General features: G+C 45.4%; 1 pseudogene; it reads left to right on the top strand.

The window, feature by feature from the left end:
- Nucleotides 1–3,644: 3,644 nt before the first annotated feature.
- LOC125414934 (small ribosomal subunit protein uS13 pseudogene) lies at nucleotides 3,645–4,152 on the top strand (annotated as a pseudogene).
- The last annotated feature ends 13,163 nt before the right edge of the window (nucleotides 4,153–17,315 follow it).

The raw sequence follows: 17,315 nt of genomic DNA, 5'->3' as shown, positions 1-17,315 counted from the left end.
GGCATGTATAAATCTGTAAAGAGAGACTATTTTACAGGATACAAGGTTTGAGTGAGAACGTACCCCCTGCCATTGATATTAGAATGCTTGGCCCTGAGTTGGTAATTCCGTTTGGAGAGGTTGTCAGTGTTGGGAGGTGGAGCTTTGCTGGAGAAGATATATCTCTGGGGGTGGAATTTGAGTGTCTGTAGCCTCTGTCTGTTTCCTGTTAGTTCTTTGTCTCATGGTTATCTTTGACAACCAGGTGTTTCCCTCTGGCTCAGCCACTATGACTGCCTTCCCACCTAGATGGACTCTAACCCTCTAGAGCTGTAAGCCCAAATAAGCTCTTCCCTCTCCAAGTTACTAGATCAAGGTGTTTTCCACCAACAACAGAAAAGTAACAAATACAAAGGTGTTTGTTAAACATTGAAGAGTAAGGCAGCATTGCTTTCAGAGTGAGGAAAAAGCTATTGTTTGAAAAAATAGTTTCACAAGTGGCTAGGAACATTATTTTGTCGCATAAGGTTATTATTAAGCCCCCGCCTTTTCTTCTTTTTTAATCCGTAGTCTTACTATGTGCAATTGGCGGGCTCATCCTCTTGATTCCTTCTTTCCCAAGTGCTGTGACTACCACCGTGTCCATCTGTAGTACCAATTTTTATAAAAATTTGCTACAAAAGAAAAAAAAGTCATATCCATGTCTGACTTAACTTTCTTTTCTGAATTAATCTTAAACGTGTAAGTTCAAATTGTCCCTCAACACATTTGCCACACACAACAGACTAAAGCATCACGTTTAAGCTGATCCAGTTTGGGGGTTACGTGACTGAGATGTCCTTGACTTGAGGGGTCCAGTGGCATCGGATCGGGATGGTAGAGAGGACGCTGGGTAGGCAGCAGATGCCATGAAGATTTGTGCTTGCTTGGCTTACAGAGTTTCCTACATCGGTCATTGTCTTTACACTGCATCCTGTGTTTAGCATAACCAAATTAGCAGTTTGCTCTGATGGAAGCCTTCGTCCGGAGAGCAATGCCTGATTTCAAATGAGCCATGTGCCCCCTAAAACAGAGTAGACCAGATATACATCCAAGTGTCAGAGCTCTGCAGCTGGGCCCGGTGCCAAGTCGCTCCATAGCTGATTTCAAATGGGAGCAGAGGTGATTTCTGTACACTGTGTTCGGGTAAACATCAGCCCGCTGATGAAGGTGACTGCCCAGGTCCTAGTGCCCAGAAACAAAAGGGAGAATGTTCGCTCCTTCCCAACTGGAAGTTTCACAGGCGCTACCCTGGTGTTGTTCTAGCCCAAAGCCTGCTAATTAACCTGAGGGAGTTATGGAAAGCAGGTATGGTGCTCCCTGCATGTGCCAGGTAATGGAGGGAGGGGGTAAGGGGTAAATGATCCCAAATTGAAATTTGCGGTAGATAAGCCAGAGGTAGTCAAATTAAGCCTGATGAGTTACAGTTCCCACTTCTTTAATATATTTAAGGGACCGCATAGATGCTTCAAACTGCCGTGCTATTAAAAAGAAGAGAGACGATTTCTCTCTACAGATATGCAGCGATCTGCAGAATTATTTGTTAAGCAAAAAAGCAAGGTGAAGAAGCATAAAATGGCAGGGTATTTGGCTGCTTAGAAGAGAGAGAGAGCTACGACTGGGGAAGAGTGTATGTTATGTGCACGTGAGCCTGCTTTTATTTGCAAATTGATGCTGACAGAATAAGCCCACGATCATTTAAACGTGTGTGAGGGAAGAAAGAAACCAGGGTGGAATGGTTGGAAGGCAGGCTTCTCTAAGTGCACCATATTGTCTCAGGTAGGCTTTGGAAACCCTCCAGTCTTAAGCAGTGAGAAATCAGAATCAAAAGAAAAAGAAGTACGGATACGAGGCAAAGTCATACAAGTTTTCTCTTGTTTATTCTGTGTTCTTTTTTCCCCCAGAGGAAATGGTTTAAGGCAACTTCAATCAAAGTTCAGTTATTTGCCTTGTGCGGCTTTTTGGATTTGTGTTTCTCTGTGATTGCTAACCAACAAAACTTTTGGAGAGACTCTTGCTAGATTCGTTATTCAATCTGTTGACTTTCTATGCTGGTGACTATTAATTCACCCCTGCCCTTCAGAAGTGGTCTGAAGACAGAAGTCAGTTTGGGGTAGACTCTACTGTTACAGCTCCAAGATGGCACCACCAACGGCGACGGCTTTGAGAATTTTGGAGGTTGTGGAGGCCACAGAAATGGGCCTATTCCATCCTGACTAAAGGTCAGAGAGTTTGAACTTATTTTTGCTCTTCCAAAGTTGTTGACAACAGATGTGGCTACAAGCAAGCGATCCTGACCTAGGATGTGGTTAATTAGTATTTAGGGTATAGAGGTGGACCTGCTCCCCCTGGACCAGAGGTCAGAGAATTCAAGTCTGTTCCTTATATCATGTTAATAAAGTCTGTTGCGTCACCCTCCCACGCCCCTTTGTGGGTGAAGTATATAAGCATGTGAAGATCAACCACGGGCAATTCAGTATTTATTGAATTTCCCTCCCAATGCTGTTTTACGTGTCTGTCTCTTATTTCTCTCATATTTCAGTTCCTTTTGCTTATTAATTCTAATCCTCACGCTCCTATCCGGGAAAGTATGAATTCTGTTGAGGCTGGCCTTTGACGGGAGGTAAGATACATTGGCTGATAGGTTGCTACTCTGTTCATCTGGAGAAGTAAAATAACGGAAGGGCTTATGTAATTCCTTCTGACTCTGTAGACCCCAGCTTTGCCAATTCTTTATGGACAGAATGGGACAGAGAGGCATCACTGTCTGTGACATGTACCACAATCTCTAACTGTTCTTAATAATAAAAATACAGAGTCAGATATAGGGCGATACAAGGCAAAGATCAGAGAAGCCGAGCAGTCAGCCACTCGTTCTTACCTCTCCTCAGAACAAAGGGGAGATCCTGTCCTATGAATCCCCAGAGTGAATGCTTTGAGCTCCTGTCTCCTCCTGCCTTATATTCCTTTCTCTGTGCGGCCATATCACTCCTGTCTCCACCTCCCTGGTGCTGGGATTAAAGGTGTGAACTCTCTCTTTCAGACTGATTCAATCTCCTGTAGCCCTTGAATTTATAGAGATCCGTCCGCCTCTGTCTCCCAAGTGCTGGGATTAAAGGTGTACGCCACCACTGCCTGGTCTCTCTGACTGACTAGTGTGGCTAGCTCCGCACTCTGATCTTCAGGCAAGCTTCATCTGTTGCAGCACAAACAGCAAATCACCACGTCGATGTGCAATTGCTTTTCCTTCTCCCAGTCCTTCTCTTCGTTCACCTTCTACCAGCTGTATTTCGCTGACCACACAATATAAAATGCCCGAGATTTAAAATATTGAATGATGTTTAATATTTTGAGTTCTTGCTGTCTGCCCAGGGGTTATTGTTTTTTAAGCTTTTTGACAGTAGTGTGACTTTTACAAAGATTTCTTGTGTGACTCACTTTGATCACTTGTTTTCTGTTTTGTATTTGAGTCCCAAAAAATTGCATTAGTCCCAATTTTTAGTACATAGTTATGCACAAAATATTACATTCTCTGATGTGGGACTTTATTTGCAACAACTCTTTAACCTTCTCTTTTTCCCCATACCCCAAGATGATAATAGATGTGAAAACATTTATGTTTGAAAGGAGTCTTCCACTTCTGCTCCCTCTTCCACAGGAGGCCTACATATAGCCAACTGTGTCAACGCCATGTGATCCCTGAGAAGTCCCAGCACATCTTGCGAGGAGGACTCAACGCCAACATGGATGGTCGGCGGAAAATAGTCTTTGCCATCGCTGCCATTAAGGGTGTGGGGCGGAGACACGCTCACGTGGTGTTGAGGAAAGCGGACATTGTCCTCGCCAAGCGGGCTGGAGAGCTCACGGAGGACGAGGTGAAGCGTGTGATGATCACCGTCACATAGAATCCCTGACAGTACAAGGTCCCAGACTCGTGCTTGATTAGACAGAAGGATGTGAAAGACAGAAAGTATAGCCAGGTTCTGGCCAATGGTCTAGACAACACACTATGTGAGGCCCTGGGGCGACTGAAATTAGAGCCCACAGCGGGCTGCACCACTTTTGGGGCCTTTGTGTCCGAGGTCAGCACACTGCCACCGGGGCTTGTCTGTAGGCGTATCCAAGAAGAAATGAGTCCCTGGGCCTTCGCTGCCAATAAATAGTGTGTGTGCTTAAAAAAGAAAAAGAAGAAGGAAATGAGTCTTCCTTGAGCTTTTTAATGCTTAGTGGCTGGTGTAACAATGTGTTATCTTGTCCGTCACATGGGTGGTGCTCACCAGGCTTTATAGGCCTGTGTTAACACAGAGGCAGACTTCCCTGTTTCCAAGGCCTTCTTCTTAAAGAGGAAGACAAACAAGGGCGCTTTGGCTTGGCACTGCATTTCAGCCTGATCTGCCTTCCCTCTTTAGAGTTGCCAGTCCCGTTAGGTTGGGATCCGTTCGCTGGATGAGCAAGGCTGTTATTCACTTACACAGCAGACAGCTCACCTCTAAGCTCCTCAACTCCGCCAGAGAACTCTACAGTTGAAATTATTCCTCTCCCTGCTAACTACATGATTTTGCTTGTGACCTAAATAGATGGGCAAGGTCCTAATGAAATCGCTCTTTCCTGCCTCTTTGTAGATCAGCTAACTTTACTATAGTTCATCTTGCTTGAGTGTCTGCTGTATGCCAGGCATGTTATAAAATACCAGGTATGTGATGGTACTAGACAAAGCCCGGTTGTTTTCAGATGGGAAAAAAGGAAAGCGGGCTCTCTGATCACTCCCTTTCAATACTCAGTGATGGTGCCAATCAATGCAATTGGCAAGTGAAAGAAATAAAAGGTACACATTTAGAAAAATAACCCTAATTCTTGAGGCAGGCAAATCCCTATCACGCAGGCGCTCAGGAGACTGAGGTAGGAGGCTGCACAGTGAGATCCTGCTGTAAAGCAAACACCTAATTCTTTGTTTGCAGATGATGTGATAATTTATGCAGAATTTCCCGAAACTTCTAAAAGGAAGCTGTCAGACTAATGTGTGCATTTATCAAAGCCATAGAACACAGCATCACGATATCAATCCTCAAAATAATCTTGTGAAAATGAGACTGTTTATGTGTAGGTTGAGGCACTAATACAAAGAGGAACCAAACACAAATAACCTCCAGAGTTTGAACCGGTATGCAGTGAGGTGGTCCCCCAACCCTGATACTCACAACTTAAAAATATAGCAATTGTGCCAGGCAGTGGTGGCGCAGGCCTTTAGTCCCAGCACCCGGGAGGCAGAGACAGGCAGATCTCTGTGAGTTCAAGGCCAGCCTGGTCTACAAGAGCTAGGGCCAGGACAGGCTCCAAACTCCAAAGCTACACAGAGAAATCCTATCTCAAAAAAAAAAAAAAAAGGAGAAGAAAAGAAAGAAAAAAAATAGCAATTGTTTTGGTGGGGGCCTTGCTTGAGATGCAGACCTTCAGTCCCCGCCCGCAGATTGTGACCCAGACTCCAGAAAGGGTTCACTCTGGAACTTCGGTTTTGTAAGAAGGCCGGGGGATTATGAGGCAGGGCATCCAAGAAACTACGAATCCATGCACTGTGTATTGTGTGTGCAAACAGGAGTCCTCCTCTACACATGGAGGAAAGGCTAGGTGAATGCCTGCAACCTCAAATAGAACCAACTTTATATACACTAGTTCTTCACACACACACACACACACACACACACACACACACATCCCTGTGAAAGCATTTAATTACTAATTAGGTACAGGAAGAAATTAACAATAATGAAGTAAAATAAGTATAAGGAGTATACCATAATAGCCGGGCAGTGGTGGCTCACACCTTTAACCCCAGTACTCAGGAGGCAGAGGCAGGTGGATCTCTGTGAGTTCGAGGCCAGCCTGGTCTACAAGAACTAGCTCCAGGACAGGCTCCAAAGCTACAAGAGAAACCCTGTCTCAAAAAGCAAAACAAAACAAACAGATATACTATAATAAAAGTAAAATAAATACAGTGTCTTTTTCTTTTGTGAGATAAAATTTCACTGTGTAGCCCAGGGTAGCCTGAAACTTTGCTACGTAGCCCAGGCTGTACTTGAGTTTGTGGCAGCCCTTCTTCCTCAGTCAATCATGGTTTGGGTGTGAACTGCCATGCCTGACTTTGTTCTCGTTTTGAGATGGCAAGCTTGTAACTAGCCCCAGCTGGACCCAAAGTCAAGTTCCTCCTCCTTCTGCCTCCCAAGGACCATTGGGATTGCAAGCACCTGCCTCTACACCCAACTTTAAAACAGTGAAATCACCAGAAGATGTAGTGAATGCTAGAAGAGGCCAGAGGGCTGGCACTAGCCTCAGCTGAGAGAGGAAGAGGTAGCAGAGAAGGCTAACCAGTGGTTCTCAACCTGTGGGTCGTGACCCCTGGGGTTCGAAACCCCTTTTACAGGGTTGCCTTAGACCATCAGAGAACACAGATATGTACATTATGATTCATAACAGTAGCAAAATTACAAGTGTGAAGTAGCAACGGAATAATTTTATGGCTGGGGGTCACCACAGCACGGGGAACTGTATTGAAGGGTGGCAGTGTCAGGAGGGTTGAGAGTCACTGAACTAAGCCCTTTGTGAAGCCCACGGCAGAGCTGGAGGGTCAGCTCTGTGGCGAGGGACCTGCAGGGAACAGCCTGCTGCAGCACCATAGCCCTGCAGCCACACAGGGTGGGTGTAAACAGCATGGGTGAGAGAGAACGAGAGCAAGCAGAGCCTGGGCTTGGGTCCAGAGCTCAACAAAGGCATCAAGAGCACATGGGTAACAAGCCAAGGGTCACTGAGGCTCGGGAGGGATGCGAGGGCAAAACTATTCACTGCCCATTTTATTGTTATCATCGACATAACTTGTGGATTCATTTCCCTGGGAAAAGTGCAGTGCACACTGCATGCATGATAACATGCAATCCTTGCAAGTCCCCACGGTTGGGGACCATTCATCACCTCCATTGCACAGGTAAGGAAACGGAGGAACATAGAGCTTAGAAACAAAATTCGATCCACACATGACTACTGGATTGGAATTATTTTACAAAGGCTGTTTTGCTTTGCTTTTGTTTGTTTCAGACTGCTCTGTACCGCAGTCTTGGGAGAAGACACAGAAGTCAGACTGTGCCAAAGCTGCAGGCATCAAGTCCACCAGCTGGAACAAGGCTGGGAGAGCTTTGACAGGGATTGTGCAACCACCGTCTCTGGGACAGTTTAAACAGCGGTTGCACAACCAGCGTCTCCCAGGGCTATGTCATTGGTGATGGATTCTTCAGTTTGGTTTGGGGTTTGATTGTTATTGTTGTTATCATGAATGGTCAACCAGACATAGAATCACCTGGGAAAGAAAGGAGCCTTGGTTTTACAATGATCTTTCTTCAGTTAGTCTGTGGGAATAGCCGGTGAGCAATTGTCTTGACTGTCTTCATTGCCGTAGGAGGGCCCAGTTCACAGCTAAGGGCAGGTATTTCCTGGGCTACAGAAGAAAGCTAGTTAAGCTGAACCGTTCAGCAAACCGGCAAGCAGCACTCCTTTGCGATTTCTGCTTTATGTTCCTGCTTCAGTACCACCTCTGACTTCCCAACTTCCCTCCGTGATGAACTGTGACCTGGAAGTATAAGTAAATAAATCTTTTCCTCTCCCTAAGTTGCTTTTGGTCGGTGTTTTATCACAGCAGCAGAAAGGAGACTAGAGCATTCTGGGTCTGTGGTTTTTGTTTGTTTGTTTAATACAGGGTCTCCTGTAGCCCAGGCTGAACTTGAATTTACTGTGTAGCCAGAGGTGACTCCCTTAACACCTGATTCTGCTTCCACCTTCCAGGTACGTACGTATTCCACGTACCCAATCTGCAATGTAGTTTTCTTTCTTTCTTTCTTTCTTTGTTTTCTTTTTTTTTTTTTGCTTGTTTTTCCATTTGGTTGCTGGTTTGTTTGTTTGTTTTGTAGCTCACTATACAGCTCTAGCTGTCCTGAAACTCACTCTGCAGACCAGGCTGGTCTTGAACTCACAGAGATCCACTTGCCTCTGCTTCCCAAGTGCTGGGTTTAAAGGCGTGCGCCACCACCACGCCAGACTCCTACAATGTATTCTCTATAGCAAGTGTGCTTGTCTGTCCTAAACTACATGAAGGTATCTTTGTTGGTTCTTTTAGTACCATATATAAGAGAAATCAGTTTAAATAGTTATGATTTGAATATGGGTTGTCTCTCCTGATACTCATGTTAGTATTAAATCCCAATTGTGAAAATAAAAAAGAAAGACTAACTTTGTGGGCTTTTTTGTTTGTTTGTTTTTGTTTTTGGCAGGGGTGTTTCAAGACAGGGTTTCTCTGTGTAGCTCTGGCTGTCCTGGAACTCACTCTGTAGACCAGGCTGGCTTAGAACTCAGAGAGATCTGCCTGTCTCTGCCTTCCGAGTGCTGGGATTAAAGGCATGCACCACCACATCCTGGCTCCAACTTTGGTGTTTATGAATGACACTTTTGAGAAATCATTATGATTAGACAAGGCCATCAGTTTGGGCCCCCACTGGATCCTTGTGGTCTCCCTGTTTCTTGCAGTGATGTTCCCTGTGATCATCTTGGGACTCTGCCACAGTAAGACCTTAACTAGACAGAGGTCCTCAATCTTGGACCAGAACTCTGAGCCAAAATCAACCTAGTCTCAAGCCTTTCATTATAGAAATAGAAAACCGACTTATAGAAAACTGGCTAACGTAAAAAGAGAGATCGACTGTAGAGATATAGGCACGTCCTGGGGAACCCACGTGAAAAGCACAGTGGTCTTCCGAAGGGAAGGGACTGGAACCAGGTAACAGAATTTTGCTAGGACTCTCTCCGCATCTCTAATCACCATCTTCTCCCCCTCCTCCCACTCTTCCTTCTTTCTTCCTACTCCATCCAGCTGTCTTCTGCATTTCTGGTCCAGATCACAGGTAGACAGTGAGAATGCCCATCTCATGGTGTCACTGGGTCTCTTTTGCTACAAGATTTGTATTTGAACAAAGAGGTCTCTGTGTAGCTCAGTTTAGGGACGAGTCAGCAGGTGGGGTCCTGTGACCACTGTGACTCCTGGGTAGGAGTGAGAAGGACGGCTGCATGCACTACTCAGCAGGAGTGTTATACATGGCACCCTCCTCTTTGGCTTTGGAGGATTATATTCATGCATTGTACCATATGTAGGTTTTTAGAGATAGTTTACCTAAGAAGACCCAACTTTTCTAGTTTTTACTGTACACTCAACACTCTGCAAATACGCCCAACCACACAGTGACATTCAGAGCCTAACAACCAGGGTGCACAGACAATCATGATGTTTTCCATAGAAAGAAACATTAACCCTTTGATCATATAAATTGATATTCTCTGGTTCTAGGAATTAGCAAATAGGTAGATTCAGAATATATAATTAGATTATTACAAAAATCACTGAAAGGATAATGGAATTAATTTTAATATATTTACTTTAACCAAATATTTCAAGATCCTATTATATCATCTAATAAATATGCAAACATCAGTGGGATGCTTTGCATTCTGTTTTCCTATTAATGTTCAAAGTTTTGTGTGTATACACGTGTGCTTAGTTTGTTCTCACCATATCTGTGGTTGGTTGATCTTAAGCTGCACTCCCCATGGGGTTAAGTCGTGGTATCAGGATCCTGTCTAGAATCATTTGTTCTGTAGATGAGTACCTTTGCCCAGGGGAGTAAACATCATAGGCACAGCTGTGAGGTTCTCTATACCTGGGTGCCAGCTTCCTAGAAGCAGGACTGGGAAGGCCAACTCTCTGGTTCCAGAAGACTTTGGCTGCACCCTTTCCCACAGGCGTTGAATTGGTATCAGTCTCTTCATCTGGTAGTTGTGTAGAGGAGGGAGTGGCCCAGACATCAAGATAGGGTTTCTCTGCAGCTTTGGAGCATGTCCTGGAACTCACACTGTAGACCAGGCTGGTCTTGAACTCACAGAGATCTGCCTGCCTCTGCCTCCTGAGTGCTGGGATTAAAGGCAGGGGATCCTACTCTCTTGCTGCCAGGACACAGTTTTTCAGTGGGTACTCACTTGCTTGTCCACGTAATGGCAAATGATAGAAATAAGATTTTAGACTCTGATCCTAAAGCTGGTTCTCTGCACTGCTAGTTCCCCTGGCTCCTTGGGGGTTGACCATATATTCCTGCAGAGTACAGACTGGGGTCACTAGACAGAGCCTGAGGTAGAGAGAGCTGCCTCAGGAAGGCAACTCCTCAGTAGACTGAGGTAGGAGCAGCGTGAAGGCCCCAGATGAGGATGAGGCAAGGGTTAGGGCAGGCTGGGAGTTGGGAAAAACAAGAGTGAGATCACATGGCTACTGTAAAGTGTAGTGCCTCAGAAGAGTCTAAAGGTGTGGTCAGACCCAAGGTGGCTGCCATGGCTGGGCCGTGAGAAGGGAGACTTGTTTTGGAGAGAGATGAAGTGCCAAGCTGTTTGCATTTCAGTGAAATGCCCCACCCAAGAATGTTCCAGTCATGGCTCTGAAGACTCAGCCCCTCCAGAGAGGGTCTGGTTTCCCTGAGTCAGTAACTTGGTCTCCTTCTGTCTAAGGACTCTGCCAATTTGTCTCCAAGAGTGTTTTGCCCTTTGAGCGGATGGGACTGCCACTAGCTCTGGATTGGTACCAGTTACTCTGGTCCCTGGTGTAGTAACTTTCCAGGTCTTTCCCAGCATTGGGGCCACAGTTGGGCATTGGGTTTGAACTTGACACTCAACAGATCAGCCCCAGTAGTCAGAGCTGTTAGCACACAGTAGGTACCCGTGAACTTGCTGACAGCAACTGGTCGCCTACCTGCCCAAAGAACTGACTGCTGACAGCCCCAGCCAGGAGGTAAAGACAAGCATGCTGCTCTCACTCCTGTGTCTGACAAGGACTTTGCTAAGTACTTTAATGTGTGTTTGCCAGATGTGTTAAGGATGGGTTCTCTCTATATTCCCAATGAGATTATGTGGCAAAAAAAATAAAAAAACAAAAAAACAAAACAAAGGGGGTGGATCAGTCACTAGAGTCCTAGTCCGGTTTCTGTTGCTCTCCCAGGGTTTACTTAACTTTCTCCCCCCAAATTTTAAGGAAAGGTTGACTATGCTTTTCTAAAACAAATAGTAATAAAAAGAAAAGACAAGATTTAGGTCAAAAATGGTAATTCATGGCTACAATCTCAGCTGAGGTGGGAAACTCAAGTTTGAAATCAGCCTGGACTACCAAGAGAATTCAAGGTTAGCCAAGGCTAAATTGCAAAGCAATATCTTAAAAGCAAACAAATACATAAAGAGTTGGGGGCCATAGCTTCATTGTTGAGCGCTCACCTCCTCTGGATGAGCCTCAACTTTTTATCCTCACTATAGATCCACCCCATTTCTTCCACCTCCCCCCCCACCAAAGAAAAGAAAAGCTATATTTCAGGACCAAACACTCTGCCCCAAAGAACATAGGAAGGACAGCTGCTCTGAGGAGTTCAAGGAGGTGGGAGAAAAACGAGAGAGAATTCTTCTTTCTCTTGAGACAGTTTAACTTGAAGCCTTGGCATGTCTCAAACTCTCAGTCCCCCTTCATCAACCTCCCCAACACTGCGGCTGAGTTTGTATACTACTACACCCTGCTTAGGGTTGCTTGCTCTGACAGCAAATGCAGAGAACACTAACACGCAAAGAAGGGAGGATTGAGAGCCAATGATGATGCAGATTTCTGTAGCCAGCAAGGTTCTTGTTTTCATCTCAGAAATGAGGAAGTTGAGACTCAGAGAGGCTGGATGGGAATCAGTGTGGGGGTTCCTCAAAAATTAAAGTCACATGAGCTTCCAGCGCCAGCACTGACCAGTGCACAGAGCATGTAAAGTCAGTGTGACGGAGAGACATGAACTTTCCTGTGTTCTCCGCAGCTCTGTGCACAGCAGCAGGGATACAGAAGGAACCCAACATTGATCAGCTGATGACTGCCTAAAGGAAATGTGAATGTATAAAATGGAATACTATTCATCCTTTTTCAATAACATGGGTGAACCCAAAGTCCGTTCTAACAAATTAAATAAGCCGGACACAGACACGCATCTCATGGCACCCCTTCACTGAGAATGTGAAAATGTTAATTATAGAGAATTTCGAAATAAAATGGTAGGAATGTTGCTGTATCAAAGAACATGAAAATTCAGATAGAAAGAGGAATCGTTCAAAGGTCCAGAGCGGGTGAGTTGACTAATCAAAAACACCCATAGCTCGCTGTGCAAGCCTGATGATCCCTCAGGGACCAGCAAGAGCCAGAACTGACCCCTCGAAGGCTGTCCTCTTCCCTCCGTGTGTCCTCCATGATACAGGCACAGCCTCACTCACACATGTTCCACATACACGTACAAATAATAATTACAAAGATTTATTTTAGAACCAGGCATGGGGCTACACACTTAGGATCCCAATACTTTGGAGACTGAGGCAGAAGAATAAGGAATTCAAGGCCAGCCTTGGCTCTGCAGAGACCCCGTTTCAACCTGCCAAATTCGTTATCAACCATGTAAGTTTTATGTTTCAAAATTGATAAGGCAATATTCTCACCACAAATGATAAATACGAGATAATGCACATGTTAACAATGTGATTTATCCTTCCACAATATAGCCATATATCAAAACATCATGTTGCACACAATAAAAATATATAACACTCTTATTTATTTTTAAAGTTTAAAAATTTCTTTTTAAAACATGGTCTTTTTTATAGCGGAGGTTGTCCTTGACTTTTAATTCTCTACCTTCTCTAAGGTTATTAGCATCTGACACACATCCAGCTAACATAATTTTTTTCTATTGTTTTTTGGGCATAGAAATTCAATTTGGATCTGGATTGGAACCCACTGTATGTTCTGGCCTTTCATTACTTACAGTCCTCCTGCCTCAGCTTCCCAAGTGCCGGGATTATAGATATGCAGCTCTATGACAGGTGCTAAACACAGAATTTAAAACATTCTTAAAATTTTGTACTTATGCTTACATGTGTATGCCTACCTGTCTGTGAGCATACTACATGCCTGAAGGTGTCTATGGAGGGCAGAAGAGGGTATCAGTTGCAGGTGCTTGAAGCCTTGAAACTAGAGTTACAGTGTGGGAGTTGGGAATCAAACCTGAATTCTCTTCAAGAGTAGCAAGCACTCTTAGCCATCTCTCTGGTCTCTTAAAAATAATTTCAAAGTATTTTCTTTTGCAGTGCTGGGGATGGACCAAGCAAGTGCTTTACCCCCCCCCCCCCCCCCCCGCTCCTTGCTTGTGCCACAGTGTGGAGTGATGTGACCAGGACTCACACTCAGGTTCTCAGGGGTGGGATCCCCCCCGAGGCTCCCTGCTGTTTGACTTAGACCCCTGGGCTCACAGTGTCCTTCCTAGTCCCAGTTGGTGAGTCCAGGGCCCTTTACCCTGACTGCTGTGAAAACTGGCAGCATTTCCTCACTCGGAGGATGGCTGATCACGGCAAACGTTTGGAGAGTGATTCAGAATGGAGCTGAGGGGAGCATAACGCTCTGTGTTTAGCTGGGGCTTTTTTACCACTTAGATTCCATTTCAGCTCATGATTGCTTGAAAACCTTCCCATTAGCATGAGAGAGGGAAAGAGCTCAAAATAAAAGTATTTACACCCGAAACTGCAGGCTAGAATTTGAGGCCCCTCTCACAGATTGCGGGCTGCAGTGTGGAATGGGGGTGAAATCTAAACTCTTTGTGTTTAGTTCCTTCTCCCCTTTTCTCTTTCATGCTTAGTGCACAGTTTTTAAAAACACCGGTTAGAATACTCTCGGGTTACATAAATAACCCTAATCCCCATAGCACGTTATCGAGTCCTCAAAAACGATTCCACATGGGAGGCGTTTTCTTCCTTGAGAAGAAAGTAGCTAAGACACTCCCCTGCTTCACAGATACCATTTTTAGGCTGTGTGTTCTTAAAATTACTCGAAATTCTGAACATAGCTGTTCAAATCTGGGGTTTTCAAATCAAAGTTGAGTGGGCAGAATAAATTGTACAGGCTATTAGTGAAATGGATTAAATAAAAAATGCTGCAGGATCCCTGGCGGCTGCAGTTGCAGCAATGCTGCAGGTCCCTGAGTGGCGGCAGACAGCGGGTCCTTAAGCAGCCAGTCCCAGGCAGGGATAGTGCAGTTCTCTGAGTGGCTGCAGCAGGCCACGAGGAGAGACAGACGGATGGGCACGCTATCCGTACTACTACTTGTAGTAGTAGTAGGAGACCACACTACAAGTCTCTCGGACTGGGAGACACACAATGGCGGGCGAGAGACAGAGACATGGGTAGGCACGCCATACAGAGTGAGGTTAAACATTTACTTAGTAGGTTATGGAGGGGGAAGGGAAAAGGGGAGAAAAGGGGAGAGAGAGAGAGAGAGAGAGAGAGAGAGAGAGAGAGAGAGAGAGAGAGAGAGAGAGAGAGAGGAGACAGAAGCTGCCTACCCGAGAGGAAAAGGGAAGAAGAGAGTCAGGCTGCAAGCTGGAAGGAAGATCTGCCTGCCTCAGTGGGGGGGGGAGGGGCAGGAAAGAAGGGGAGTGGGTGTGGCTTGTCTCTTAAAGAGCCGGAACAGATGATTACAATTAGTATAAACAGAGGTTTTTTGTTTTGTTTTACTTTTTTGTTTTTTGTTTTGTTTTTGTTTTTTTTGTTTTGTTTTGAGACAGGGTTTCTCAGCAGCTATAGAGTCAGTCCTGGAACTTTCTCTGTAGACTAGACTGGCCTCGAACTCATAGAGATCCACCTGCCTCTGCCTCCCAAGTGCTGGGATTAAAGGCAGCCACCACCGCCCAACAGATAAAGATTCTTGAAGGACATATTTAAAACATGAATGACTTTATTTCAGTTTGAATTTATTTCTTCAGGACCCGTAACAAACAACTGAGAATTCAGTGACTTAAAACAGCTGGATTTTATTCTCTCACAGTTTGGAAGATCTGAAGTATAAAGCAATGGCTACACACTCACAAGCTCTCTGAGGGCTTCTGTGAAAACTGTAGCCTGCCTCTTTCAACTTGCTGTGGCTAGAGGTTTTCTCAGGGTTGGCTGCAAAGACCAGTCTCTGCTTGTCTTCACAGGCCTTTGACTAGACATCCATAAATCCTCCCGTTCTCTGGGAAGGACACTTTTGAAGCAGGCTAAATCCAGCTTCCTAGATTTTCTTATCTCTAGAGCCTAGCTTCATTGTTTGCAAGCCTTTTTTTTTTTTTAGACATAATGGTCACAACTGGGTGTGGTAGCTCACTCCTTTGATCCCCAGGCTCTTGGGCGGCAGAGACTGGAGGCCCTCTGTGTGAGTTTGCAGTGTGGTCTATATATCAAGCTTTGGAACAACCAAGACTACACAGAGATACCCTGAGGTTAAATAAAATTATGGTCACGCTCACTGCTGGATGCAGAGGACTTGATTGTCCTGTTTGGGGAGCCACGGTCTGCTTCACTGTGCTAGGGTCTAGAGGAAAGCAGTGGGGAAGGAACTGGGGCTTTAAGTTTGATGCCCTCGGATGTCCATGTCCGTTGTGTGCACACCACCACCTTCACAAACACATATGTTGAGCATCCCTAATCCAAAATGCCTGGGACCAGAGTGTTCCTAATTTGTGTATTTCTTGGGTTTGGGAATACTGCATGGATGTTACTGGTTGAGCATTTCTGAGCACCCAAACTGAAATGCTCCTGAAAGTCAAAGTTGTTTTTCGGTGTTGGACCTCAAGTTCAGGAAGCATGAGGTACCACCAAACCCCTCTCCTAGCCCTGTAGAATCTATTCCAGTTTGCTTCCTGCACTTTTCTCCTTTCTTCTTCTTTTTCTTTTAAGCGGGAACTTGCTATGTAGTTGAGGATGATCTCAAACTTGTAATCCTTTTGTCTTAGCCTCCTAAGTACTGGGATTCTAGGTATGTGTCACCATGTTTAACCCCAAAATTTAAAACCTTAAAAAAAAAGAAAACAAAAACCTGGACCTTGTGTAGCTCAGGCTACCTTTAAAATCACTTATGTAGGTGAGGCTGGACTTGAATTACTGGTCCTTCTGCTTCCACTCCCCTCCCCACCCCCAAATGCTGAGATGTCAATCATACTCAGGTTCAAATTTAGAAACTTGTTGAGCACTGTGTTATATCATCTCAGTATTCAGAAATTCCAGAAAGTTCTGGAAGGCCGAGGAGATGTCTCAGTTCATAAGTGCTTGGTGGGCAAACACCAGGACCCAAGTTCGGTCCCCAGAACTCACATAAAGTAGTCAGCCATAAAAAAAGGCCAGTCCTGGGAAGGCAGAGACAGGATCCCTGAGGCTTGCTGGCCAGCCAATCCAGACAAATCAGTGGCTTTCAGGTTCCGTGAGAGACCCTGTCTCAAAGTATAAAGTGGGGATCCTTTGAAGATGATACCGATGTCAGCATCCTCCACAGCACACTTTATGAGTATGCAATGGTATGCATACACAGATGCAGGCACACACTGGTGGAGTTCAGATCCAATCATAAACATTTGGAGAGGCTTACAGAAACATCTGAGGAATAGTGACTGATACCTCTCACTGTTTGCTCCCACCCTGTGGGTCTCTGGGTCCCACAGCAGAGAAGGTTGCCGGGATCAGACATTCCTGGCTGGGAAGTGACTGCCAACAACTGGCTCTGTGACTTGGACAGCTTTCCCCAGCCCAGCCTCTGTCTCTTCATGAGTAGCCTCTGAGGCATACACTGACATGGGCTGTCACTGGGAAACCATGAGGTGCTGACTGTAATGACTCTAGCACACTGATCAGGTGATCTGAGAAATGTCCCTGTCCTTTCTGCCCTGGTAGAGCCAGATACCTACATTCTCTTTCTGATGCAGTTGGGTTTTCAGTGACAGCCTGCCCTTGGAGCTCTGCAGCTACAGAGGAGCTGGCCCTGCTCCCTACTTCTCCCCTCCGGGAGCCAAGCATCCAAAGCCCCTGCTCCCCAAGGATACTTCTACATTCATTCCATACAGCCTCTCTCTGCTTGTGCCTCTTGCATGGTAGTGCCTGTCCCCACCTGCTTGGTAGAAACCTCTGAGACTTCACAGCCTCAGCAACTCTGCTTAGCTCCAGGAGACCTGGAGCTTGGTCCCCACCCTTAAGACAATACCCTAGGGAATGACTAAATGCCTTAAATACTAGGTGATGAATCAACTCCAGAGCTGGCCTTCCGGTTGGTGTGTGTCAACTGGATTTAAGGTGCAGAGAACCGAAGGTCATGAGGAGTAGACCTGCTGTAGAATTTCTGGACTGAATGGGTTGTGTA

Source organism: Myodes glareolus, chromosome 15, assembly GCF_982192425.1.
Source record: "Myodes glareolus chromosome 15, mMyoGla1.1, whole genome shotgun sequence".
NCBI lineage: Eukaryota > Metazoa > Chordata > Mammalia > Rodentia > Cricetidae > Myodes > Myodes glareolus.
The sequence above is the reverse complement of the archived record's forward strand: the minus strand, read 5'-3'. Positions and strand labels throughout refer to the sequence as shown.